The following is a 27191-nucleotide window of genomic DNA, read 5'->3' as shown; positions in this document are numbered from 1 at the left end:
AGTGAGGCTTACCTGGTGAAATAAAAAAACTTTAATAAATGGATGTAACAAAGATGGGATTTAGCACTCATTGATGGGGGAAAAAAAATCGGTACCGGAAGACAACTGAAGAGGGCGTTTGCTAGTCTACGGCTGTGGTTCCTTCTCCCATTCGCCCTCTGTTCCACATCACTCCCCCGTCTCACCACCAACAACATCCCCCAAAATCCCCCAACATCCCCACCCCGAAGCAACCTCCAAAACACCCCAGCACACCACCCCTCCCCCACCAGCTCGTCCCACTTACAGTGATGTAACCGTGGATCCTCAGGCACTCTTTCTCTCTGCATAGGAAATCTCTCGCACATGGGGGAGGCGTGGGGTGTTGAAGTGTGTGACAGCAACAGGGCAAACGTGTCGCGTAGCCCAGATGATGATTCCAATTCCCCAGGGGAACCTGGCTTGGTTTTTAATCGGGAGGGTGGGGAGATGCACGCCGCCTCTCTTCTGGGCTGTACAAACACTGCACCTTCTAAACCCACATTCAGTCTTGAAGCTGCTGCTGGGGTTGGTGATGACGATGATGATGTGGTAAATGGTGTGGTAGATGGCTGACGATGGTAGGTGACTGATGGTGGTGGTGATGGTATATGATTCAAGATGTTGGTAGAACCGGTAGATGCCTGAATATGGTGGTTGATGATGCTGTAAATGATGATGACGTTAGGAACATTACTGATGACGATGGGGATAGATGATTTGAGACAAGAGAGAGGATAGTCGAGGTGACCAGGGGCGGAGCCAGGATTTTCAGCCCGGGGTGACATTAAACACATTTTAATTTCAAGAATGATTTAGAGAGAGTCAGGCTGTTGAACTAGACGCCATCGGTTGGCGACACACTCTGACAATGCAGTTGCACGGAGTCCGCCAGACCGAGTGTCGTACACTTATATGCAGAATGTTTCACATTTTAGATTTTTTTTCGGTGGTGACAATTGTCTACCCTGTCACCCCCCTGGCTCCGCCCCTGGAGGTGACGGTGGAGCTGGTAGATGATTCATGATAGTAGATTCTGTGATAGATGACAGATGGTGATGTGGTAGATTAGTGATGATAGTGGTAGATGATGATGATGGTATCTTTATGGTTGATGATGGTTTCATGACTAAAAACCCTGATGATCAAGAAGACTTCAGAGCTGGTAGATGATTGATAATAATGTTGTTCGTCGATGATGGAAGGGGTGGATGATGACAATGATGTAATCGATGCTGCTGCTGGTGATGGTGGTAGATGACTGGAAAATTGAGAGGAAGGTGGTCTGGTCGAGGTAGCTGAGCGGTGTGTGTGTTAGTGTGTGTCCTGACACTTGGTGATGCTGAGGAGTGTTCCTTTTGTCCGACGTGAGTGGGCGGGTCCTCTCGCGTAGGCTCAGCCTATGGCCGGGCGAGATGGAACTCTACAAAGTTTCCGCAGCATTCTGCTGCTCACTCACACAGAGGAGGAGGAGCAGGAGGGAAGAGACACAGCTGGGGAGAGAGAGAGAGGGGGGGGCTGCGCGAGAGACAACTTGGGAGAGACGGTGCAAAGCAACGGGGAGGAAGGCAGACAGACACAGAGAGAGAGTGGGTCGAGTAAAAAAAGGAATAGAATTGTGAGCGAGTTACAATACACGAGAAAGTTGGTGAGAGAGAGAGCGCCAGGAGGTGGTTGAGAGACAAAACTAGTCAACTCTACAAGGGTGGAGACAGAGAGAGAGAGAGAGGGGAGCGAGGGGAGACGGGGAGGGCCGTGTGTGCATGCATGCGATGTGCATGACGGGCTGAAGGATCTTCCTCCTCCTCGCATCCTTACCGTTCATCCCACGGCGGCTCTCCGCAAAGAGGTGAGTGCAGTGCCGCGTTCCATCACAAGCGGGGTTCCAGAGACGTTTACACGTGAACGCTAAGGTCAGCTTCGACTGAAAAGGGGCATGAGACGGACGCGTCTGTGGAGAGAGATAGAGCAGCCTTAGCGCTGCTGAGGCTGGGTCAAGTGGGACTTTGGGTCAAGTGGGACTCTGGGTCAAGTGGGACTCTGGGTCAAGTGAGATTCTGGGTCACGTGAGAGTCTGGGTCAAGTGAGAGTCTGGGTCAAGTGGGACTCTGGGTCACGTGAGAGTCGGGGTCAAGTGAGAGTCTGGGTCAAGTGAGACTCTGGGTCAAGTGAGAGTCTGGGTCAAGTGGGACTCTGGGTCAAGTGGGACTCTGGGTCAAGTGAGAGTCTGGGTCAAGTGAGACTGTGGGTCAAGTGAGACTCTGGGTCACGTGAGAGTCTGGGTCAAGTGGGACTCTGGGTCAAGTGGGACTCTGGGTCAAGTGAGAGTCTGGGTCACGTGAGAGTCTGGGTCAAGTGAGAGTCTAGGTCAAGTGAGACTCTGGGTCACGTGAGAGTCTGGGTCAAGTGAGACTCTGGGTCACGTGAGAGTCGGGGTCAAGTGAGAGTCTGGGTCAAGTGAGACTCTGGGTCAAGTGAGAGTCTGGGTCAAGTGGGACTCTGGGTCAAGTGGGACTCTGGGTCTAGTGAGACTGTGGGTCAAGTGAGACTGTGGGTCAAGTGGGACTCTGGGTCAAGTGAGAGTCTGGGTCAAGTGGGACTGTGGGTCAAGTGAGACTCTGGGTCAAGTGAGACTCTGGGTCAAGTGAGAGTCTGGGTCAAGTGAGAGTCTGGGTCACGTGAGAGTCTGGGTCAAGTGAGAGTCTGGGTCAAGTGGGACTCTGGGTCAAGTGAGAGTCTGGGTCAAGTGAGACTGTGGGTCAAGTGAGACTCTGGGTCAAGTGGGACTCTGGGTCAAGTGAGAGTCTGGGTCAAGTGGGACTCTGGGTCAAGTGAGAGTCTGGGTCAAGTGGGACTGTGGGTCAAGTGAGACTGTGGGTCAAGTGAGACTCTGGGTCAAGTGAGACTCTGGGTCAAGTGAGAGTCTGGGTCACGTGAGAGTCTGGGTCACGTGAGAGTCTGGGTCACGTGAGACTCTGGGTCAAGTGAGACTCTGGGTCAAGTGAGACTGTGGGTCAAGTGAGAGTCTGGGTCAAGTGAGAGTCTGGCTCAAGTGAGAGTCTGGGTCAAGTGGGACTCTGGGTCAAGTGAGAGTCTGGGTCAAGTGAGAGTCTGGGTCACGTGAGAGTCTGGGTCACGTGAGATTCTGGGTCACGTGGGACTCTGGGTCAAGTGAGACTCTGGGTCAAGTGAGACTGTGGGTCAAGTGAGAGTCTGGGTCAAGTGAGAGTCTGGGTCAAGTGAGAGTCTGGGTCAAGTGGGACTCTGGGTCAAGTGAGAGTCTGGGTCACGTGAGAGTCTGGGTCAAGTGAGACTCTGGGTCAAGTGAGACTGTGGGTCAAGTGAGAGTCTGGGTCAAGTGAACGGTCGGGACGTGTACACGGTCGCCGAAGTTGGACTTGTGCTGCTGTCATATGTGATTCGCATGGTTGTCTAAGTACGGTGCGAAAGAAGCTCAACATACATACCATAGAGCACCCAGCCCATGCCTCACTGCACTTGGATTATAATTCAATGTACTAGTGAAGCAGTCAGGGTGATTGCTTGATGACCCAGCACTCACTGAGTCGCCTCCTTATCACTCTTCTATCGCTACTACCGTGGATTCCGTTCCTGTTAACTTCACTCATTGATTCCTCCACCCATTACTATGATCCCTCGCACTGCTCGACTTTGGAATGTCTCCCCCCCCCCCCCACAAGCTTTCATAGCCAAAGCTCAAGTGAAAGAAACGTGTTAACTCTTACCTTTGCTCGTGCTGTTTGTTGCTCACCCGCTTGACGTTTGGGGCCCGTGCATAGCAACTGTGTTTAAAAAAAAACCCACACTTGCCGTGCTTTGCGGATCAAGGGAGAGCTGAAGCGATGAGTTGGGTGCACACGGGACGGGTATTTTGACACCTGGGTGGATACATCATCTGGCCGGGGGAGCGGTGATTCATCATCGTGTACCCGCCGGCCATCCGAGTCCCAATCCCGGTCCCGGCTAACCACATCAGTGGTGAATGATATCTTGCATCGATCCCGGGAGCGCTCACTCACTATCCCCCCCTCCTCCCTCCCTCTTCACACAGCCGCACTGAACATCGTGGTGAAGTATGGACAAACAATCCCCACGAATGAATGACACGGAATGGAGACGGGAGACATGCAAGCAATGACAAAGGGTTGTCAACAAGTATTGTTATTGTATGAGTTATCCAGTGGGAGATTTGATATGCACAACTATTGATTAAGCAATAAAGGTTGCTGCTTCATCAATGGAAGTTTGTGTAAGTGTGCGTTTAGGGTCCTGGGCCTCCCCTCGGTCGATTCAACCTCAGACGAGTACCTTGTACGATGTGTAATATCGCCACTAGAGAGACAAAGGCGGCCGGGCCTGGTGCTGGCCACCCACCCTCTCCGACTTCATAGGTGCTTGCTAACAGCACTTGCCCCAACAGTCTGTTAAGGCTATACGGGAGACCTTTGTTAAGAGTATAGGCTATGTACACAAATGCTACAGCCAGCAGCTACGTGAAATGCTTCATTCAATTTGTATTTCAAACCAGGTTAGGATATTTACTATTAAAGTATTGTAGAGTCATTTCTAATTTCAATGTAGTTATTTGTTTTTACTGACAAGTGGCGGCGCCTGCGCGTTAGCAAATAAAGCAAAAGAACATGGCCCCGAATAGCTCAAGGGGCCTCGAATTCATCTACAAAAGATTCGGGATGCATCAAATTAAAATCCTCATAAACAGTTAATGGTTAACATAAACAAACACAACATTCCAACTCACTACATCACTATTTTTGTCTAAATATCTCTTATCTCACTAAATCTGACTCTTATGTATATCTCTTATGTCATCTAACTAGGATTTTAAATAATTAAATGCCCTCCCTCCCGCCCTCACCCAAAACTAATTTCATTTCTGCTTCGGGCCCCCAATTGGACAGCACCACCACTGTTACCACCACTGTTGTCGGCAGAATAAAAATAATTATTACGGAGTATGTGGTGTGATGTGGATCACTAATGGTCCTATGTTCTCATTGGGGTGAGTTTCAAAAACATAGCCAGGGTCTTTAAAATCAATGTTGATTTTTTAAAAAACTCCAGCACATTGATTACAACGCTATGTGAGCATATGGATTGCCAGCGGCAATTGAACCTTGAAACCCGATTATGAATTAAAACCCAAAGAACCATTTACGTATCCTTGGGATTGACTATAGTAATCTTGACTGATGCGTACATGTACAGCCCTTTTTTCAGTCAACTTCTGGATGAGTGCCTCTCCATGCCGCGTGGGTCGTGGGGATTATACGACCATACTTCACCACGCTGGTCAGTGTGGGTTGGAGGTGGAGAGGCTCAGACGCGTGGGCATAGAACAACACAATACGTCATGGATTTTTCTGTACTACCCTCTGCTGCCCACTACATAGCCCTATAGCTGCCTATGACAACCTGTTTGTACATGGTGGTCAACCATCCAAGTACTTTGCAAGTTCAACCTGGCAAGTACTTCAGAGTTCTGATGAGATGGGTCAAATTCAGTCGATTTTGAAAAGTAGTGGTCCGGCAAGAATCATGATGTGAGAATCACCTCCTGATTGGCATCACCAGGAGCAATTAGATGTATGGACGTGGGTTCAAATAAAACTGTTTACATATAATATCATACTAAAGTTGACGCAGTCAACGATTAATTTATGCTGATGATATATTTATATTCCTACTTAATCTATAAATGAGGTTGTAATTGGATTGAAAATTATCTTCCATAACTTTTGATGAATGCAGGAAAAACAACACGTATGTGCTTTGAGCCCCAAATCGTTCTTGCAAACGTGTCTTTGCGCATTTCCATTAGGGACGTTATTTAACTTTACTGCTGAAAATATTGAGTCAGTATATGGGTATTTGGCTTAATTCTCTTCTACATGTTGGCACACCAATATAAACAACAACCTTGTAAAGAAATTAAAGACCGAGTTTTTATTTTTATGAATGCACATATTCATACTGTTATACAATCAAATACTGAATCACCATCATCATCCATGAACAATCCACTGCTGGATGAAGGCCTACGACCAGCCTCTGCTACCTTAGGTGGTACCAATGTCTGCTCTGGCCCATGCACTGTAAGTTGTAGTTTCCGTGTGTGCTGTGGCCACACGCTTCACAAAGTCACGTCTCATGAGCTCTCTCGGTTATAGCGAAAATACCGGCAGTGGGGGCATCTTCTAGATCAGTGGTTCACAACCTGCGGTCATTGGACCACCGGTGATCCGTGGAGCTGTTGCGCATCATGATTTTTCTTCCACTGACAGTGGCCCGTGGATCCAGAAATGTTGGGAACCACTGGTAAAGTTTACGGTCTAAATATTGTGACTCGCAACAGAAGTGGGTTCAGGCTGTGGAAGCATTCAACTAAAATAGAGATTGTTCAACGGTTTCCTTTTGTGGGACTTTGTATAAACATTTTTTTCGTCCAGTTGAAGCTTCAGTTTTATCTTGTGCTTTGTTTAACTAGCTGTGTGTGTAAGCGTTACTTAACTCTGTCTTCGCCGATGTCGGGTACTCGATAGGACAAAAAAACCCCACAATTTCCAGGAAGAAATATTCGCAGGAAGTACTCCGAACCGAGTACATCGCTCCTGCCAAAAAAAGTAGTGGAACGTGGTCCAGGCCCTTTCTGGCTCCATCTCACCGCTGGGGCACGGTGATGTCATCACCACCACCACCACCACCAAAACGACACTGGGGAACCGCGCACCACCCCCTCGTTGCCGCTCGAGCAGAGGGCTGATGGTGATGAGGCTTTCAAAATAAACTCGGCGTTAAGTCGGTGCCAACTTTTTTTGAGTACTCTTTCGTGAGTAGTTTTGACCACCCATCAGAAGCGAAGTGTCATTAACTTTCTCTGGTCGTATTTATTTATATAATCGAGTAGTTTTTAGCCGTCTTGAGAGCAGCCCCTAATGAAAGAAAACAGCGGTCGGATATGCAACGGAGGCGATCCCTTCTCCCATCGCAGCCATACCGACGATCTGCTGCGCCACAGTAATTTAGGTGGGACATTTGGAATCCTCGACTGTATTCGTTAGCCAAGGCCTTTATTAACCCTTTTCAAATTCGACGTCGGCCTTGAAGCCAGATGTGACCAAGACTATGGTCTGATGGTTCATAGCTGGCTGCTTGGGGATCAACAACGGCTGATGACTTTGGGTAGGGCTTCCGATTCAATGTCCGTGTGAATGATGGCTCGCCGGCCACGTATAGCCAGCGGGCGAGGTGGCTGGGAAGTCGGGGGCCAGATTCTTCGGTTTGAACGACAACGCGACTCGGTTATTCAGGTGGCTTTCACGATGTGTGTGTGTAATACGCTCGGTAGCTGATGGTTGAGGTGGCTTGCCCAGTGCAGTGGACACACGGCACAGATGTATCTGAGTGGCTTTATTTCCACAGGTCGACGGGGGTGAGGTTTGTGAGTGAATGGCCGTGTAGATTTTTTCGTTTGTTTGTTTGGGTGAGCGGCTAAGGTGGCGGCACACCCACGTGGCTTGGTAGCTGGTTCATCAGTGCCTATGGGCGAGTAATCCGGGTGAACCACGCGCCTGGGTGTCTGGGTCGAGTGGCTGGGCCCTCCGGACGGATTGTACCCGTGGTCATTTGTTGTCACGAAGAGTAAACTTTTTCAATGGAGTTAAAACCCCGAACCACCACCACAAAACAAAGCGCACTGTACTCACGTCCCCAGATGGACGCCAGGCGCGCAAAGAATGTCGCGACACAAGCGGTGCGCGCGTGTGGAGGAGCTCTACCGTTACACACCGCGACAAAGACAAAGCTCCCCCGTGTAGCCTGTACACAGCCTGCTGGGGCAAGTGGCTGTTGGCGATGAAGGTTGGCACGGCCGCCACAGACGAACGAAGGTTGGGTGGGTTGCCCAGCACCAAGCGCCGGCCACCTTTGTCTCCCCCCCCATCCACCCCGCCCGCCCGCCCGCCTCCCAACGGTGGCGATGTTTACTACGCACCGCACCAGGTACTCATTTGAGGCTGAGTCGACCTAGGGGAGGCCCATGACCGGTTGAGATAATCGTCACCGGCGTTGGTGGCCGTGAACGGGAATCGAACTCTGGTGGTACGTGGCGTAGCGTAGCGCTAACCGCTACACCACCCCACACAGTAACAACAACAGCAGCAGCAGCCACCAATCGCCATTAAGTGGCGGTGGCGCCACCACGGCGCTCGTGCCAGGCTAGGTGCACCTTGAGGCCGTTTCGAGAGGCGTGTAAGGCTCTCTGCTGGCAGGAGGTTCACGGCACGGACCCAGTTTGCCGTGCGTTGACTCACTCAGATGAGACTGGCAAGATGCACGACCACCGGTGGCTCCCTACTGACAACTCGCCGCGTTTTATCCGCCCGGCGCGCTCCGCTCGTTGTTGTGAGCGTCGCTCTCCTCTGCCCTCCGCTCTTGCTGGAGGGCGACTGCCTCCAACTTCCCAGCAGTATCAGCAGCGTCCTTCACGAGCCTCCTCCTCCACAGAGGCCGATCTTGACACCGCTGTTTGCCAGTTACTGGCAAGTCCACTCAGTCTTGATTTGAAGCTTTCGTGACTGCAAGAATCTATATTCTTTGGTTCTTTAGGTAAAATCACGCGACTTTACCGAAATAACCAGAGATTAAGTCCACTCTCTTAGCTCCGCATCTCCCCGGCATCACCAGCTGCCATCTCTCCTCCAGCCCGTGCCGAGCCCCGTTGAGCCCTCCTCCTCCTGTCCGGCCCGAACAGAAGCTGCCCTGGGCACGCGGGCTACGTGACCCAGCCAACGCAGCCTCCTCGCTCGCCTGCCGGCGGAGCTCACTGATGAGTAACACGAACGATCCCACGTATACTTGAAGCCGACAAATCCTCGCGCAAAAAACTCGCACGTACGCACGCGAGGCTTACGGAGGCAACATCACAACCGCAAACCCACGCCTTTGTCTCCCCAGTGGCGATGTTTACGCACCGCACCAGGTACTCATTTGAGGCTGTGTCGACCTAGGGGAGGCCCAGGACCGGTTCAGATAATCGTCATCGGTTGTTGGCCGTGAGCGGGTATCGAACTCGGGTCGCCGGGTCCGTAGCGCAGCGTAGCGCTAACCGCTGCACCACCGCTCCACAACGCACGCGCACCCACGCGCGTTCGCTCAAGCTCCCCAATTCACAACCCTCTCGCAATGACGTTCACGCAAACCTGTACGCAAGAGAACGTTGCACAATCACGACACGCGCATCAACACAGTCGCATGCAAAATCATTATCAGCAGCAGCAGCAACAACACCAGCTAGCTTAACCCATCCATTGCTAAGTGGTGTGACTTCACCGCAGCGTTTGCGCCAGGCTGTGTAGAATGATGACGTCCCGCTGATGAGGTTATGGGTTATAGACGGGTAAGTCATGACGTTCTATACGAAGCATCGATTTCTCAATTTAAATCAGTTGTTAAGCTCGTGGTAAGATTATATGTGTGTGCCTGTGTACGAATTGGTTAACTTTGATTCGTATGCGTTGTATGTAATTGGTTCACGTGACCCTTGCGATCAGTCACCGGAGGTACTAACAATGCCTCCGGTAATTCAAGAATTGAAACAATTGAAATAATTCTTGAATCTGATCGCAATTCCGAAGTGTGACAATTACAGCAACTGAAAATGCTGCGGCAGCTCGGGATTTAATCTTTACAGCTCGACCCAACATCAGTTATACACAACAACAAAAACAACAACAAAACACCTTAACACCATTCTAGATTTGAAGTTTTAGTGACTGCAAGGATCCATACTCTTTGGTTCTTTCGGTAAAGTCACGTAGGTGAAAAAATAAAAATAAGCATATTTTTTTTAAAAATCAGATTTGTATTTTTTTATTCTTATTTTTTCACCTACGTGACTTTACCGAAGGAACCAAAGAGTAGCTTAACAACAGGCAGGATTGAACACCGACGCTTTACGCGGCAGACATTCTACTCTGCTCTCCACCCTTGTGCCATGGCCCGTTTGGCAACCTCCTTGCTGGCTAAACAGCAGCTGCTCTGGGCACGCTGTAGCCAACACGGCCTCGCGTGATGGAGGATATCCCACTCGCTATTGCAATATCCGTGAGCTCCTCGCACAGTCGAACGTGTATTCTTCACCCAGCCACCTGGGCTATTTCAATCTGGCGCAGGTGTTCTTTTCAGGTTTAGCTGTGTCTTTCAAGCATGGAGAAGACGAGAGGACTCGATCGTGACGAGACATAACTTGTTTTTTGTGTGTGAAGACGACAGGACAGGCAACTTTTTACACCACTGTTACGCAAGCAATGGCGTTAAAGGCTCATCCTCCTTGGGAGCCAGGACATCTGCCGACAGCTCAGAGCTGCCCATGAGCATATTCTCCAGGTGTTGGAATTCGTTTTCCCTGTCAACAAGCCTCCCTCCCTGAATGCCTGCTGTGTCATTTGATACCCAAGTCAACATACAGCGTTCACGCGCAGGTTTATCAAGGGCTTAGGCGTTGTCAACTTTATTTGTTATATTCTCTCATAGTGGAAAAGAAGTGGAATGGAAAAGCTACATCGACTTCCACGGTTACTTCAGCACCTATGCAAAGTGTTGTTTAAAACTTGGGAGGTGTCAATGTATGATCTGCTTATTAATATTGACAATAATTCACAGCCCTTAGTCAACTGACGGCTGAATGAAGGCCTCCTCACACTATACGACATGGGGAAAGGGAGGGGGGGGAGTTGTTTAACCATACTTCACCATCCTAGTTGGTGCGAGTTGATCAACAGAGTGGGGGCCCAGGGACCAGTTCAGATAGCAACTCTAAACTAAACTATTTTATATTTTATCAGGTAAGGCCCACTGAGCTATGTAGCTTCTTTTCAGAAGCGACCTGGCCACAAATGATAGCTCAACAAAGTGACGTATCATTTGGAAATATATAGCAGCCAAATACTCTAAACGAGTGATGTTGATTCTAAATGTGGAAGGAAAACTGGAGGACCCAGAGAAAAATCCACGCGACCACGGGGAGAACACGCAAACTCCAAAGATACAACAGCGTCAGGGTCGAGATCGAACCCACGACCTCCTGTACACCAGACGAGGGGAGCTAACATCTCCTAGCCACCGTGGCGCCCGTAGCCACTAGATCTTATCCGTGACCAGTAATCAAAGCTCACAATGGTCCATCGTGATCGCTGTGTCACCGTTCCCACCTCAATCTCTCCATATCGCACCGCTTTTAATAACATGCACAGCTTTCCATATAACACAGGCAGACAGTTTTCCTTCATGGTAAAGTATTCAGCAATTGCATTTCCTTTACATATTTTTTCAACTGCATTTCCTTTTAATGATTCGTAACCAGCAGACCCATTGAAGCTCTTTCTCGTTTCTTTGCTGCTGCATGCTTTTACATTCAGACATTATTGTAATCAATGTTTAGTAATAAATCATGTATTGCCCCCTCTGTTAATCCACTGCTGGATGAAGGCCTGCCAACCTCATGTCAGTCATGAGTGTTGTTTGACCATAACTTCACCGTGCTGGTTAGTGCGAGTTGGTGAAGGGTGAGTAGGCCCACGGCTAGGAATTGAACACAGGTCACCAGGTTCATAGCTAAGTGTGCTAACCACAGCACCACAGTTCCCCCAGTCCATGTGTGCCCCATTGAAATATGTTGAATGCCTATAAATGTTACACTTAATTTGTAATTGTTTTTTTTTTAAATATCTGTCATAGTAAGTGAGGAGGTTAGCTCATTTAATGAAAAGTTCCACATTGTGACATAAGTGTTGAGTATCAAATTCAAGTCAGCGGGCTTCCATAAATAATAAATAACTGCGGCGACTAGGATACATACAATTCGAAAAGTCGTGGGCTGATCTTGACATACTAAACAGCGTATGTGGGACCAACTTCTGTAATCTGTTGTAAAGTTTTTGCTAAATCCATAAAAAAGCACAACTCTATCTTGTCACCCACCCCCACACCAGCGCCCATTTACAGACAAAGCAAATGCAGAGACGCTTCTCCATATGGATGGAATGCGTCAAAAATGCACCACTCCGCGTATAAGTAAAGATTCTGTGTGCATGAGCTTTCGGTATGCAGCTGCTGGGGTGGATTATGTTGGAGGGAATGGGGGCAGACTCACCATGGCGACAGTCAGAGGTCAGGGGTCGCCCAGCTATGGGAGCTGTAGTCGTGAGGGTGGCGGTGGGGGTGTGCGCTGAGGGGGGGGGGGCTGTGCCGAGTGTCCGTACCGTGGCGTTGGAAGTGATACGGAGGGGAGCCTGATTGACCTTTTAAGCACATTTGGGGATTTACTGGCGAGCACCCATACACATTACTCAACTTCGGCGCTTTTGAAGCCTCCACGGTTCATATTCTCCCGTGAAGCAGGCAGCGTGTTTCAAACCGGCGGACCTGTCAAGACGCACGCGCCTGACGCGCGTCTCGCGCGTACGTATCAGTTTGGGGGAAGCTCACTTAACGGTAAGCTTCCACATTGGTTGCACCGATTGCAAGTCGCGCATTTCAACTGCGTGAAAAAAAATGGGTGATTTTGACTCGGCGAACGTAGCGATTCCTCACAAAACAACATTCCCTTCCTACCCCCTGCTGTTCTCACTCTTCCTCCACACCACCCCCCCTCTCCAAGCATAAACACAACACCACCGTTGTTTAGCCCTCCCAGGTGAGCTCACGCCACCACTGGCAGGCAATCTCACACTGCCCGCTTGACCCTCTCCGACAAGCGTCACCCCTCGCCCGTCTTCCAACCAGGGAGAGACGCTCTGCATTGGGTCGGGTGGCACGCGTTTGACACGGCCCTTCCCGCTGGGCCCCGTTCGTTCACTCACGCGCAAAATCAAACCTGTTGCGAACGGGGACAGCAAACCCGCAGCCGGTCAACGGTGAACTAGATGGCATCATTCAAAAGAAGAGCATGCCGTTGTGCGTCAAAGTCACGTGCTTTAAAAAAATAACTTCACTTTGAAAGCGACCCTTGACGACCCCGAGATAAAATGTGTAAAGTCCATCCTCACAGGGGGAGCACTTGAAATTGCTCTTGGGGGGAAGTGGAAGGCATTTTTTTTGGTTTTAGAAATGTTGCTGGCGACGTGTCTCTAATATGCATTTGTTTGCACCCACCGAAAATGTTTTACGCGCGGGGCAAATCGCACCGGCGTCGCCTTTCCTGTAATGCCGCCGGTGTCACTCGGTCACCGATCCTCCACGTGTCACGGGCCTCGTGTTGCCTGTGAGATGGGGGAGGTGATAGAGATTCGGAGAGACTGAAATCAAAGTAGGAGGATAAATAGAAGCAGCAAGGAGGTTGTCGTAGAGGACGGGGGAGAGGAACCGGAGGGAGGAGGAGGGGGGGTATAGGTAAAGTCTCCATTCTCTGCTTGAGATAAGAGGATGGATGAGCAAGGGTTAGCTGGAACGTTCGGGGGAGATTGGGGCACTTGCTGAAACGCAAACTGCTTTCGAGCACAAAGACTTCTCTCGACCAACGAGCGATGCCCGTGATGTTGAACACGTTTAGGGGCCGTGATGAGCGCGTGTCGAATGAGCGACGTGCAGATGACGTGTCGACTCTCGCCGGGAGCGTGATGAATTGCGTGTTGCGCGCGTCATGAATATTGCATGCGATGATGGGCATGTTCCACGACGTTTGGCTTGTGATCTGCAGGAGATATGTGGCGAGCACGTGGTGAGCATATTACATGCAGGCGCCTGTGAATGTGTGTGTGCGCTGTGCTCGCGCGTGTGCGTATGTCTTTGTATGTGTGTGGGGAGCGGTAGTGTAGCGGTTAGCGCTACGCTGCGCTATGCACCCGGCGACCCGGGTTCGATTCCCGCTCACGGCCAACACCAGTGACGATTATCTGAACCGGTCCCGGGCCTCCCCTAGGTCGACTCAGCCTCAAATGAGTACATGGTGCGATGTGTAAACATCGTTCCTAGGGAGACAAAGGCGGCCGGGCGTGGTGTTGGCCACCCACCCCCTCGTGTGCCGTGCGGGCCTTCATAGGTGCTCGCTAACAGCCACTTGCCCCTACAGTCTGTTAGGGCTATACGGGGGATCTTTGTTGTGCGCACACGCAGTGGGGAGGGGTAGCGTAGCGGTTAGCGCGCTGTGCAACGAACCAGGCGACCCGAATTTGATTCCCGCTCACGGCCAACGCTGGTGATGTCAGAGATAATTTGTTATAAAAAAAAATATTGAAATAAAATGAGAAACGGCAAGTATTGAGTTTCAGCTTCATTTTGTTTACCCAGACGACAACACAAGACACCAGGATAAAATATTGTATGCAAGCGTGACCTGGCATCACGATATGACGATCTTATGCACAATGCACTATACCGTACGATTGTCGTGGTGCTTATATCATAGCTATGTATCGTGGCATCGCTGTATCGCTGCAACGCTTTTACCACACACATTGCCCGAACATTCTGCCTGGTGCATGGAATGAATTGCACGTAGGACGTTCCTCCCAAGTCGCCTGAGACAGGCACGCACGCACGCACGCTTACACGTGGGCACCTCCGCCGATTGATGTCCGCGGCGTGACACGTGGCGTCGCTACTGAAATCGAGAAATGTGAGACCGGCCCCTATACCACAATCCAGGGAGGATCACGGCAACATGCCCGCACGGCCATCGGGGTTGGCAAAGCGTAGAGGTGGGAGGCAGGAGGTGGGGTGGGGGGTTGTTTCTCTAGTGCCTCCAGGAAAACACTCGCACGCAATCGCATCTTAGATATCCAACAACCGTGGAGAGTGCCAGATAAAGCGCGGGCACTTGAGCGCTTGAGAGCTATCTCTGTAATTTGAGTCCATACAGAAAAATTAAATGTCATAAATGCCTAAACATGAACACATGCGCAGGTTTATGGGCAGCCAGGATTGAGTAGCGCCAACCCCCCCCCGCCCGCCGCCCGCCCCCGTATATCTGCAAATATGTTTATACTTGTAGATGCAGAATTGTAAGCCATGGAGCTTTGGGAACAAAATTATCTCTTTCGTTATAAATCACATTCACGTGATAATGTCTATGCATTGAGCAGCCCTACGGATTGCAGTATATAAGGCACGCACGTACGTGCGTAAGATGCCAGGAATTCAATGGGCAGGGATAGGGAGAGCAGCTTGGAGCTCGTGTTTAGGACGGAGGAGGGGCGGGCGTTTTGAGGGGCACTTGGCAGGTTGGGGACCGAGGGGCAGACGTGAAGCCAGATGGAGGCATTTACTGTATGTACGTTGGACTTCTTTTGCACCGTACGTAGCCAACCGTGCTAATCGGAGGGGGCGGGAATGGAAGGGCGCTCTTGTGGAGTTCGGTTTCAGCTGTGGAGGAGCAGCTGAGGGATGGTGGCAGAAGGAAGTGATGCGGACGGAGGTGGTGACAGCGCCGGTGGTGTTGTCCGTGATGACCGCTCGACACGATGCCGCTGGGTATCACCAATGACACACGGGCGACCCCCAAAGAGCTGCCCGTGGACACAGGAAGGGCTATGGACCCTTTGAGGTTCCCCATATGATCACCCATTACCACCCTGTGATGAAGTAGAGCATTCAGAGAACAGCATTTCGGCTGTTTATATGCTACCTCCGATTAGAATGGTTGGCTACGTACGGTGCAAAGGAAGTTGAACATACATATATACCAGCATTGTATGTACGCCAGAAATGTAAACAGTTTTTATCATTCAATATTTTGATGCTGGCGGAAGTATTCCATGGTTGTTTATGTATACTATGCATTAATACGATTTTGTATTCTGCAACATTGCGATCAAGAATATAGGTCGTTTTTTTCCCCAGTGTCATACTCATGTTACGCAAAATGTAACAAATGCCCACAACTCAGTTATTACAAGTTATGAGTGACGGTTCTCATGTTACTGTAGTTAAGTATCTAAAGTGGATCCAGCTCTCATCTGGGGAAATTCCTTACAGGAAGTTGAATAGACACAGACGGTATCTCTCCAAACTCCCCATCGTACGGCATACACACGTTGTAGAGTGTCTACAAAATGTGTTGGGCCATACCCAGCCCTCGAAACAAATTTTGCCATGCATTGTAAGAGTTTGTAAAAGTGCAGTTTGCGTAATTATGAATTTCCTGAGGTCAGTAGCGTTTTTTCACGTATAAACACGCGAAAAAATGCACGTACCTATACTCTGGTTATTTGTAAGAATTTGTGGATGGCAAGATTAATCTCTGTTCACGATTGTGGATCCTTGACGACGATTCGTCATGCACGAACATACTTGTTTCTGTGGACTACGGAAAAAAAAACCTGTCGCAACAACTCGAGTACGCATTCTCGTGATGACAGCCATAAATGACGTTTAAACCCCCTCCTTTCAAAGATGAGGGCAGTGATTCAGACATGTGCTGACGTACAGTACAGTACTATAATTTAATTTAATTCCGGGCCTTCTTTGGCTGGAGGCGATTGCGTCTCCGAGTGCTATACTGAGATATCAGACTCATTTTTGACCACTGCGATAGAGGCATTTGATCGGGTTTCATGTTCTCATACCGCGTTGCATGCCACCAATTCCATTTGCACAGCGCGGACCTAATGTATCGCATTGAAACATACAGTGCAGTACGGCAATAATTTGCAACAAATGTTTGCATTTAGGATGTGATATCACCATTTCCTGGCATCTCATTATATAAATGTCGTACAACCACTCTACATCGTAACAAAGTACACCGCTGAACCAGATACAGTATATTTTTTACTGAAAAGCTCGTCACAGGGCCAGCAGTGATTTTTTTTTCTCTCCTGAAAGAGAATTCTCACTTGGGGGAAGAGCGGTAAAGTGGGCGACCTGAGTTCGAGTCCCGGCCACGGTTTGCGAGTGATATCCCAGAGGGGCAGCCCCTTCACTAACCACCCACACTGCTCAGCATGGTGAAGAATGATCATAATTACCCCACGTGACCAGAACAAAGGCCATCATCCAGCAGTGAGGAGAGTGAAATGTCTAGGCCCATGTCCTCCTTCCGCTAATCATGCCCACAATGCAGCCCGTTTGTCCTTCTGATTCTGAATGGGAGGACCTCCCCTACGACGTGTAGTTTAGAGTTATTTTGTCCATACTTCACCACGCTGCCACGTGCGGGTTTGCGATAGGCGAGTGCCGGTTCACATATCACTCACCGCCGGTGTTTGCTGTGACAGCTAATTTAACTCGGGGTCACTGGGTTCATATTGTGGAACCTCGTCTTAATGTCGTAATTAACCTCGTACAACATGGTGAGCTTAACAAGACATTGAACACAGATGTTCACATCATCATCATTATCATCATCCTCTTTGTGCATCTAACTTCATCATCAGCCATAACTTTACCCACTGCTTGATGAATGTCTCCCCGGGCTGTAGCCATTCCACAAGGTCACACGAGAGAACAACTCGTCTCGGATTTGTACATTCGCTGATATCATCGCTCCCGTCTCCTCAGTGTTGATGTTCATATCTGGTGTGTTTCTCTCCTTTGGCCCATCGCTCCATCATCAGTGTCGACCACGGGTTATTCATCGTCCTTCATAGCGATGCCTCTAACTTGCATTTTGCTCCCTGACCCATCTAAAGTTTCATGCTATAATTTAGTACACACACTGCAGTGCTTTCGAGAATGAGTCACAGTAAAACGCATATATATACACACACACACTACTCTGGAACTGTATGCATTTCAGACTTAAGCACTGTTAAATTGCAAGGCACAATACGTGAGGTTTATTGCATTGTATAAATGATACAACTTTATTTTTTACGTTTTATTTAAAAGCGCCACGGAATAGAGAGCGTGGATGTTTTATTGAAATCTGGAAGATTTTTTTCCATTAAAGTCTGGTGGTTAATTTTTCATTTCTGATTTGACAGAGCTCCCCAGGGTGGGTGGGTGTGGTGGTGGTGGGGGGGGGGGCTGGAGTCAGCGGGGGCCCCCGGGCTGCTCGAGTAACGGGACCATACATGGCTACGACCACTGTATGCTGCTGCAGCAGCTGATGATGAGAGCTTACACACAGATAACTGCTGTAGCTTCACCACAAACACGGGGGACAATTAGGCCGCTTCCTATTCAAATATTGCAATTGTGAGTTACGTGATGTGTGAGCCCCCCCCCCCCTCCTCTTCCTCTGTCTGTTCTATAAAACGTTTAAATCATTGCAGCAATACCTGAAATACTTGTCATACAAAACAATAGGGGTTTAGGTAGAGCGGTGGCACAGTGGTGAGCGCACTCGCTGGAATGTGGACCAGATGACCTGGGTTCGATTCTTGCAACACGGCTATAGCAGCGTTAGTCTAAGAGTGATGCTGTGTATGTGACCCGGTCCTCGGCTCGTCTTCCTTGCCCCCATCTTCCGACCACTTCACCAACCTGCACTGTTCAGGATGGTGAAGTATGGTGAAAATATGCCAATGGCCAACAGCGTGAAAAATCTTGCCATCCAGCAGTGGATTGCGATAGGGATGAGTTCATGTAACATTTTATGTTTAAAAAAACATTGTATTTTAGTTACAAATGGCCGTAACACATTTTTCGAGAATGGGACTTATATATGATAAGTTTCCCAAACTCAGCACTTAAAATTTCAACTTCACAATGCTCAGAAGAGTCTGGCGTGGTGCGTTGCTCATCCCTGATGCCCCCCCCCCACCACCCCCGCCTAGCACGTGGTGGAAATTACACGTGCCTATGGCAAGGACCAGCACGGTACTGAAATCTCCATGCGACACTGTTGACATCTCGCTGAAGCACATCCCACCACTTGGTGCTCATTTCCCCACCCGAAAAAGGATGACGAGTCTGGAACAACTCAGCTGTGACCAGGGTTTCAACTCTTGTGTGAACGATTGGGAGCTTGTTGTTGTTATCAACAAAGCTATCTTATGTATGTTGAACTTTGATTTTGCACCATACGTAGCTAACCGTGCTCATCGGAGCTGCTGGGGTAAGGCGACACAAATATTGCAGTACAGTACTTAGAAAAACTGCAACTCATTGTGCTGTTGCAGTACCTGCTCGAGAACTGCTTGGGATGCCACCACGGGTGGTGTAGTTGGGTAGCACAATTGGCTTGCTATCCAGAGGTCACCGGCTGGATGCGATCTCCCGGCGTGGCAGGTTAAACAATGGGGCGGGTTTATTAATCCCCCCACCGCCGCCCGCCCCACTCTGTCCACTCAGCAGCACAATGCCGAAAAATGGTCACACCGCGCACATTCGACGGGGGACAGGTTGTCTTTGGTGGGGTAAAGCGTGGGTACTCCTCCCCCCAGCCACCCACCTCTATCCGAGACGTGTCTCACCACCGACGTGAGCAATTAAAGCAATTGCGAGGCTGCACCTTTACCTGTGTGAGTCCTACGGTAACAGTACCACACGAAGTCCGACATGCGTAGATATTGCAAGGCAAATACGGAGTGTGGTCGGCAACTAATGGAAATAACTCTCGACTCGCAATGGGGGGAAAGAGGCGAGGTTACATTCCGGCGACCGGCGTTCTCATCAGCCAGCCCATCATCATCATCATCATCGTCGTCGTCGACGTGGTCATCATCGTCATCCTCGCGGATCGGAATGTACCACGGCTAAGTCATGAGTGTGCGCTGACTGCCGTGCCTCCGACCGCTGTTCACGTTCAGCCCTTTCGTTCCTCCTCCCCTGGATGAGGGCCTGCCGCACCGCGGAATGCTCACGGGGAGTTGTATCGTTGAGGCCAAGCGACGACTCGCTGCGGTTTGGTGAAAGGCGGGGTGGGTATAGGACGCGGGAGCGTAGAAGTATGGGACAACAATTGGTCTTTATTGCAATGCCTTCAGCTTGTCGCGCACCCAAGGCACTATCCGGGCTCTACTCCGCTTGGCTAGCTGAGATCTGACGAGGCTCTCTTTGAGTACGGCGTGAAAGAAGTTCAACACACACATACACATCAGCCCTGCATCATTCACAACAATACTCGGGTCACCCAATAAACATGGAACGCTGGGCCAACGTTCGTCCAACGCTTCCAATCAACGTTGGCCAACGTTGGCCCAACGTTGGCTCACATTTTTAGGGCTTCGAAACCGAAATATGTTGCTACACAAAAGTACTCGAGAAGACGAAGAATATCACTTTAGGATATTAAAGTTACCGTACTCTAACACAGTTTGGCTGTAAGTGTTATCGTGCAAAAATGAGCGGGTTTTTTTTTCATTATTTCCGATCCAATTCTTATAACCCAAATTTTAAACCTTTTTTCTTAAAAAAAAAGTACAGTGAATAAATAAAAGTCAGTGACCGCTCGCGACTTTTCACAAACAAAAAAAACCGAGCCCAACATCTTTTGCGTACTGTAATTATTACACTTAAAATGTTCCAGTCGTGCTCAAAGTTGCGATACTGTACTGTCTCTGAGTCTCTGAGCTCATTCTTTGCGGGACCTGAGTGCTGTTGGTTTATTTTATTCCGGCCAGCTGTTGCATTCCTCGGAGCAGGCGGAGGGGGGGGAAGTAAAGAAAGTTCGATGCCATGGAGAGGAAAAAAAACCTAAATGGGTGATTACCGATCAAAACGGTCCTTCTATGGTTCCGTCGTCTTTACCTTTAACTGTGACAAGTACCGCCCCCCCCCGCCCGCCACACCCCCCCCAAATGCAAAAAGTGATTGAAGACATTAACGATCCTATTTTATATGGGAACATCTTGCGTGGCGTCGTTAACAATCCCCTTGTATACGGGATCGTTAATTACGCCACGGTAGCGAGATGATAGCTACCTCGCCTGGTATGCAGGAGGTCGTGGGTTCGATCCCAAGCCTTACGCGTGCTGCTGCTGTATATTTGGAGTTTGCGATGTCTCTCTCTCTCTCCCCGTGGTCGGTTGGCTTTTCTCCGGGTCTTCCAGTTTTCCCCTTCACGTTTAGAATCAACACCACGCGTTAAACGTATTTGGCTGTTGCTATGAATTTCCACATAACGAGGCAATTCGTTGAGCGATCACTTGTGGTGACCAGGTCGCTTCTGCAAAAGAGCTACATAGCTCAGTGGACCTTACTTGTTAAATAAAAAGTCGTTTAGTTTTACATGCAATGAGACTAAATCAAATTTTGATTTAAAGCTTTCGTGACTGCAGTAATTCATATTCTTAGTTTTTTCGGTAAAGTCACGTTGAAGAGAAACAACAAAATAATAAAATATATATTGTTATATATGTTATTTTGTTATATATATTTTATTATTTTGTTGTTTCTCTTCAACCTGACTTTACCGAAAAAACTAAGAATATGAGACTAAATCAGTTGAGTGCAACCGTTATGTGAAATAAGATTAGCAAACCTTAAAAAAAGTTAATTTCTCAAGAAGTTGCAAAACACATTTATCTCAGAGATAGGGTTGTTGTTGTTTTGTTGTTTACCTTTCTGTGCAAAATTGCTTACGTTTCTGTGCAAACATTCTTACGTCACCTTTCGTGTCACTAAAGGGCTGCAGTTGCTCGATGAGGTTGGCATCTATTCCTGGGATTTCTTTCTCATTTGGGGGGGCAATCATGGTCTGGTCTCTTTTGGAAAAAGATTTTGTAATTTCTCGCAAATGCCAGCAGGCGACGTTGGCATAGGTCTGCGACGATCCAGGCTGAGCGAGTTTTGACCCGATGGGGTTAAGTCAGACATCGATTGGGGTAGGGGGGGGACATCTGTGAAAATATGGACATGCATAAAATCAAAGGAATATTTTTAAAATTGTCCTGCCAATTAAGGAAATTTCTATGCCCAATTCAACAAATTATTTACAAATGGAAACAATTCCATTGCTGTCATTAATATAGAATTGTATTATTGGACGAATTATGTGCAGAAAAATCCATTGTTGTCCTGTACTTCTACGCTCACCCCCCACCCAACCACACGCATGATCTCCACACTGGGCCACCTCCTTCGCCAACCCGCACTGACTACCATAGTGAAGAATGGCCAAATGACTCCCATGACCAACATAGCATGGGGAAGCCCTCATCGAGCAGTCGTTTGACAAAGGGCTGCACATGTACATCAACAATTTACAAGTGTTGTACTGTATCAAAGCTTTACATTGATATATCCTACTCGGAGAATGTCAACAAATCTGCGTGTACATCCATGGGCAAGTTTACGATCGAACATGTGCCCATGTAAATGCTAACTCTACGTGCACGGTTCACTATAGTCACGCACAAAAGCCTTGGGATTGGTAGGAACAGCCCTTCGCCATGATCATCATCATCAATCGCCATTTTCTGTCCACTGCTGGATAAAGGTATCCACATGACATCACCCTCTGTTTTTGACCCCGCGATACCACAATCCATCGAGCAGCTGCACACAAGCTGGCCTCATTGCTCCATTTCCGTGGCGTTGTCATCTTAAGGCACATTCCCTCCTTGGGCTGTCGTTCAGTCACCAGTCTCGACGCGTGGCCATCGATCCTTTCAGCAATGCGTCCTGCCCAATTATCATTGTCCCTCTGCTCTCTGATTGTAACTGGTCTATGAGTTCCCCCTTTTGTCCGTCTCTTTGCATTATTCAAAGCGTGCGTCTCGCCTTGTATCTATATGATGTATGTTGGACTTCTTTCGCACCGTACGTAGGCAACCGCACTAATCGGAGGTGCGGGGGAAGGACAACACAGCCTTGCTTCTTTGCGCAACTTTTCAGCGTTTGATCCGTTTAATTTATTAGTGGCCTTGCTTTTTTTTCCTGATCCATATATGATAGCAAGCAATATGCCCTGATTGAAAACTTTCCTCGACAGGCACATGGCTTCAAAAATTCAGCACAATTATACGATGTGAATGTACGCGCTCATGTATACAGTATACATGGCTATGCGTAGTGTACGCGTGTGTATTTGTGCTTGCATGTTCTGAGTTGAGTTTGTGCGTCTTGTGAATGAAGCTGTTGTTGTTGGGGTTGAGGGTGCATGCCAAGACGTTGTGAGGTTGTGCGGTTACCCTCCGTGGCTGTCCACAAGTGTGGGTTGTGTGTGTGTGTGTGCACGCACACAGCGCGCAGCGATACGCTGCGCTACGAACCCGGCGACCCGAGTTCGATTCCCGCTCACGGCCAACACCGGTGACGATTATCTGAACCGGTCCCGGGCCTCCCCTAGGTCGACTCAGCCTCAAATGAGTACCTGGTGCGTTGTGTAGTAAACATCGCCACTGGGGAGACAGAGACTGTCGGGCGTGGTGCTGGCAACCCACAGTCTCGTGTGCTGTGTCGGCCTTCATAGATGCACGCTACCAGCACTTGCCCCAACAGTCTGTTAAGGCTTTACGGGGGATTTTTGTCTTTTGCGTGCACGCAAAGGCATTTTGTGATGAACTTGTGTGTGTGTTAACCGTGCGTGAGTGAGTGTGTGTCAAGCGTGCGTGAGTGAGTGTGTGTTAACCGTGAGTGTGTGTGTGTTAACCGTGAGTGTGTGTGTTAACCGTGAGTGAGTGTGAGTGAGTGTGTGTTAACCGTGCGTGAGTGAGTGTGTGTGTTAACCGTGAGTGTGTGTGTGAGTTTTAACCGTGCGTGTGTGTGTGTTAACCGTGAGTGAGTGAGTGTTAACCGAGCGTGAGTGTGTGTTAACCGTGAGTGTGTGTGTTAACCGTGCGTGAGTGAGTGTGTGTGTTAACCGTGAGTGTGTGTGTTAACCGTAAGTGAATGAGTGTGTGTTAACCGTGCGTGAGTGTATGTGTGTTAACCGTGAGTGAGTGTGTGTGTTAACCGTGAGTGTGTTAGTGTGTGTTAACCGTGCGGGAGTGTGTGTGTGTTAACCGTGCGTGTGTTAACCGTGCGTGAGTGAGTGTGTGTTAACCGTGACTGAGTGTGTGTTAACCGTGCGTGAGTGAGTGTGTGTTAATCGTGCGTGAGTGTGTGTGTGTTAACCGTGCGTGAGTGAGTGTGTGTTAACCGTGCGTGTGTGAGTGTGTGTGTTAACCGTGCGTGAGTGTTAACCGTGCGTGAGTGTGTGTGTGTGTTAACCGTGAGTGAGTGTGTGTTAACCGTGCGTGAGTGAGTGTTAACCGTGCGTGAGTGTGTGTGTGTTAACCGTGAGTGTGTGTGTTAACCGTGAGTGAGTGTATGTGTGTTAACCGTGAGTGAGTGTGTGTGTTAACCGTGCGTGTGTGAGTGAGTGTGTTAACCATGAGTGTGTGTGTGTTAACCGTGAGTGTGTGAGTGTTAACTGTGCATGTGTGTGTTAGCCGTGAGTGAGTGTGTGTTAACCGTGAGTGAGTGTGAGTGTATGTTAACCGTGAGTGTGTGTGTTAACCGTGCGTGTGTGTGTGTTAACCGTGAGTGTGTGAGTGTTAACCGTGAGTGAGTGTGTGTGTTAACCGTGCGTGTGTGAGTGTGTGTGTGTTAACCGTGAGTGTTTGTGTGTTAACCGTGAGTGAGTGTGTGTGTTAACCGTGCGTGTGTGAGTGTGTGTGTTAACCGTGCGTAAGCGAGTGTGTGTTAACCATGAGTGAGTGTGTGTGTTAACCGTGAGTGAGTGTGAGTGAGTGTGTGTTAACCGTGTTCGCTAACAGCACTTGCCCCTACAGTCTGTTAAGGCTATACGGGGAATCTTTGTCTTTGTTAACCGTGTGTGAGTGTGTGTGTGTGTTAACCGTGAGTGTGTGTGAGTGTTAACCGTGCGTGTGTGAGTGTGTGTGTTAACCGTGTGTGAGTGAGTGATAACCGTGAGTGTGTGTGTGTTAACCGTGAGTGAGTGTGAGTGATTGTGAGTGAGTGAGTTTGTGAGTGTGTGAGTGAGTGTTAACCGTGAGTGTACCGTTCCGGCCTTCATAGGTGCTCGCTAACAGCACTTGCCCCTACAGTCTGTTAAGGCTATATGGGGGATCTTTGTTAACCGTGAGTGAGTGTGTGAGTGAGTGTGTGTTAACCGTGAGTGAGTGTGTGTGAGTGTGTGAGTGAGTGTGTGTTAACCGTGAGTGATTGTGAGTGAGTGTGTGAGTGAGTGTGTGAGTGAGTGTGTGTGTGAGTGTGTGAGTATGTGAGTGAGTGTGTGAGTGAGTGTGTGTTAACCGTGAGTGAGTATGAGTGAGTGTGTGAGTGAGTGTGTGAGTATGTGAGTGAGTGTGAGTGATTGTGAGTGAGTGAGTTTGTGAGTGTGTGAGTGAGTGTTAACCGTGAGTGTGTGAGTGAGTGTGTGAGTGAGTGTGTGTTAACCGTGAGTGAGTGTGAGTGAGTGTGTGTGTGAGTGTGTGAGTGAGTGTGTGTTAACCGTGAGTGATTGTGAGTGAGTGTGTGAGTGAGTGTGTGAGTGAGTGTGTGTGTGAGTGTGTGAGTATGTGAGTGAGTGTGTGAGTGAGTGTGTGTGTGAGTGAGTGTGTGAGTGAGTGTGTATGTGAGTGAGTGAGTGTGTGAGTGAGTGTGTATTAACCGTGAGTGAGTATGAGTGAGTGTGTGAGTGAGTGAGTTTGTGAGTGAGTGAGTGTGTGAGTGTGTGAGTGAGTGTGTGAGTGAGTGTGTGTTAACCGTGAGTGAGTGTGAGTGTGTGTGAGTGTGTGAGTGAGTGTGTGTTAACCGTGAGTGATTGTGAGTGAGTGTGTGAGTGAGTGTGTGAGTGAGTGTGTGAGTATGTGAGTGAGTGTATGAGTGAGTGTGTGTGTGAGTGAGTGTGTGAGTGAGTGTGTATGTGAGTGAGTGAGTGTGTGAGTGAGTGTGTGAGTGAGTGTGTGTTAACCGTGAGTGATTGTGAGTGAGTGTGTGAGTGAGTGTGTGAGTGAGTGTGTGTGTGAGTGTGTGAGTATGTGAGTGAGTGTGTGAGTGAGTGTGTGTTAACCGTGAGTGAGTATGAGTGAGTGTGTGAGTGAGTGTGTGAGTATGTGAGTGAGTGTGAGTGATTGTGAGTGAGTGAGTTTGTGAGTGTGTGAGTGAGTGTTAACCGTGAGTGTGTGAGTGAGTGTGTGAGTGAGTGTGTGTTAACCGTGAGTGAGTGTGAGTGAGTGTGTGTGTGAGTGTGTGAGTGAGTGTGTGTTAACCGTGAGTGATTGTGAGTGAGTGTGTGAGTGAGTGTGTGAGTGAGTGTGTGTGTGAGTGTGTGAGTGAGTGTGTGAGTGTGTGTGTGAGTGAGTGTGTGAGTGAGTGTGTATGTGAGTGAGTGAGTGTGTGAGTGAGTGTGTATTAACCGTGAGTGAGTATGAGTGAGTGTGTGAGTGAGTGAGTGTGTGAGTGAGTGAGTGTGTGAGTGTGTGAGTGAGTGTGTGAGTGAGTGTGTGTTAACCGTGAGTGAGTGAGTGTGAGTGTGTGTGAGTGTGTAAGTGAGTGTGTGTTAACCGTGAGTGATTGTGAGTGAGTGTGTGAGTGAGTGTGTGAGTGAGTGTGTGAGTATGTGAGTGAGTGTATGAGTGAGTGTGTGAGTGAGTGTGTGAGTGAGTGTGTATGTGAGTGAGTGAGTATGTGAGTGAGTGTGTGAGTGAGTGTGTGTTAACCGTGAGTGAGTATGAGTGAGTGTGTGAGTGAGTGTGTGTGCATGTGGCAATCTGTCTGCTCGCTTGGGTTGCTCGATTTGGGCAAATATTAAAGTTTCTGTGCTTTGGCTGCCTTATATGGCGGTCAGATCCCAAAGGGGCATGCACACCCTAACGACACACGGAATAACGCTCCCAAAAAAAAACACGCAGCTAACGCACGCAGGCTTTCACACCGCACCATGCAGTAGTAGTTTAAAGACACGTCTGTCGTATTTAAAGGGCAGTACACACACAAAACACGTTTGCATACACACATTAGTACGCAAACTCGTGTGTAGCCAGAGTTCATATAGTGGCCTTGTACAGGCTAAGACTTTTTCTCGCCCACACTCGTAAATTAGGTAAAGTACTATTTTTCATTTTACCAGGTTAAGCCCACCGATCTATATAGGTATTTTTCAGAAGCGACCTGGCCACAAATGATAGCTCAACGAAGTAACGTATCACGTGGAAATATACAGCAGCCACATACTCTGAACGGGTGATGTTGATTTTAAATGCGGAGGGAAAATCCGGAGAACCTGGAGAAAAATCCACACCACCACGGGGAGAGAGACAAGCAACCTTCAAATATACAGCAGCAGGCATCAGGGTTAGGCT

At 48.8% G+C, this 27191-nt stretch overlaps 1 protein-coding gene across 1 annotated transcript in view; it reads left to right on the top strand.

Moving 5' to 3' along the window:
- The first annotated feature begins 690 nt into the window (after positions 1-690).
- LOC116951846 (DENN domain-containing protein 2B-like) overlaps positions 691-27191 on the top strand; it is a 55063-nt gene continuing 28562 nt past the window's right edge. The window contains exon 1 of the mRNA XM_032970640.2: positions 691-1867. The gene's annotated coding sequence lies outside the window, so the exon portion shown is untranslated. The remainder of the gene's footprint in view (positions 1868-27191) is intronic.

Source organism: Petromyzon marinus, chromosome 3 (genome assembly GCF_048934315.1).
Source record: "Petromyzon marinus isolate PM22_M1 ecotype Great Lakes invasive population chromosome 3, UKy_Petmar_22M1.pri1.0, whole genome shotgun sequence".
Classification (NCBI taxonomy): Eukaryota; Metazoa; Chordata; class Hyperoartia; order Petromyzontiformes; family Petromyzontidae; genus Petromyzon; species Petromyzon marinus.
This window is presented reverse-complemented; position numbering and strand designations above follow the sequence as displayed.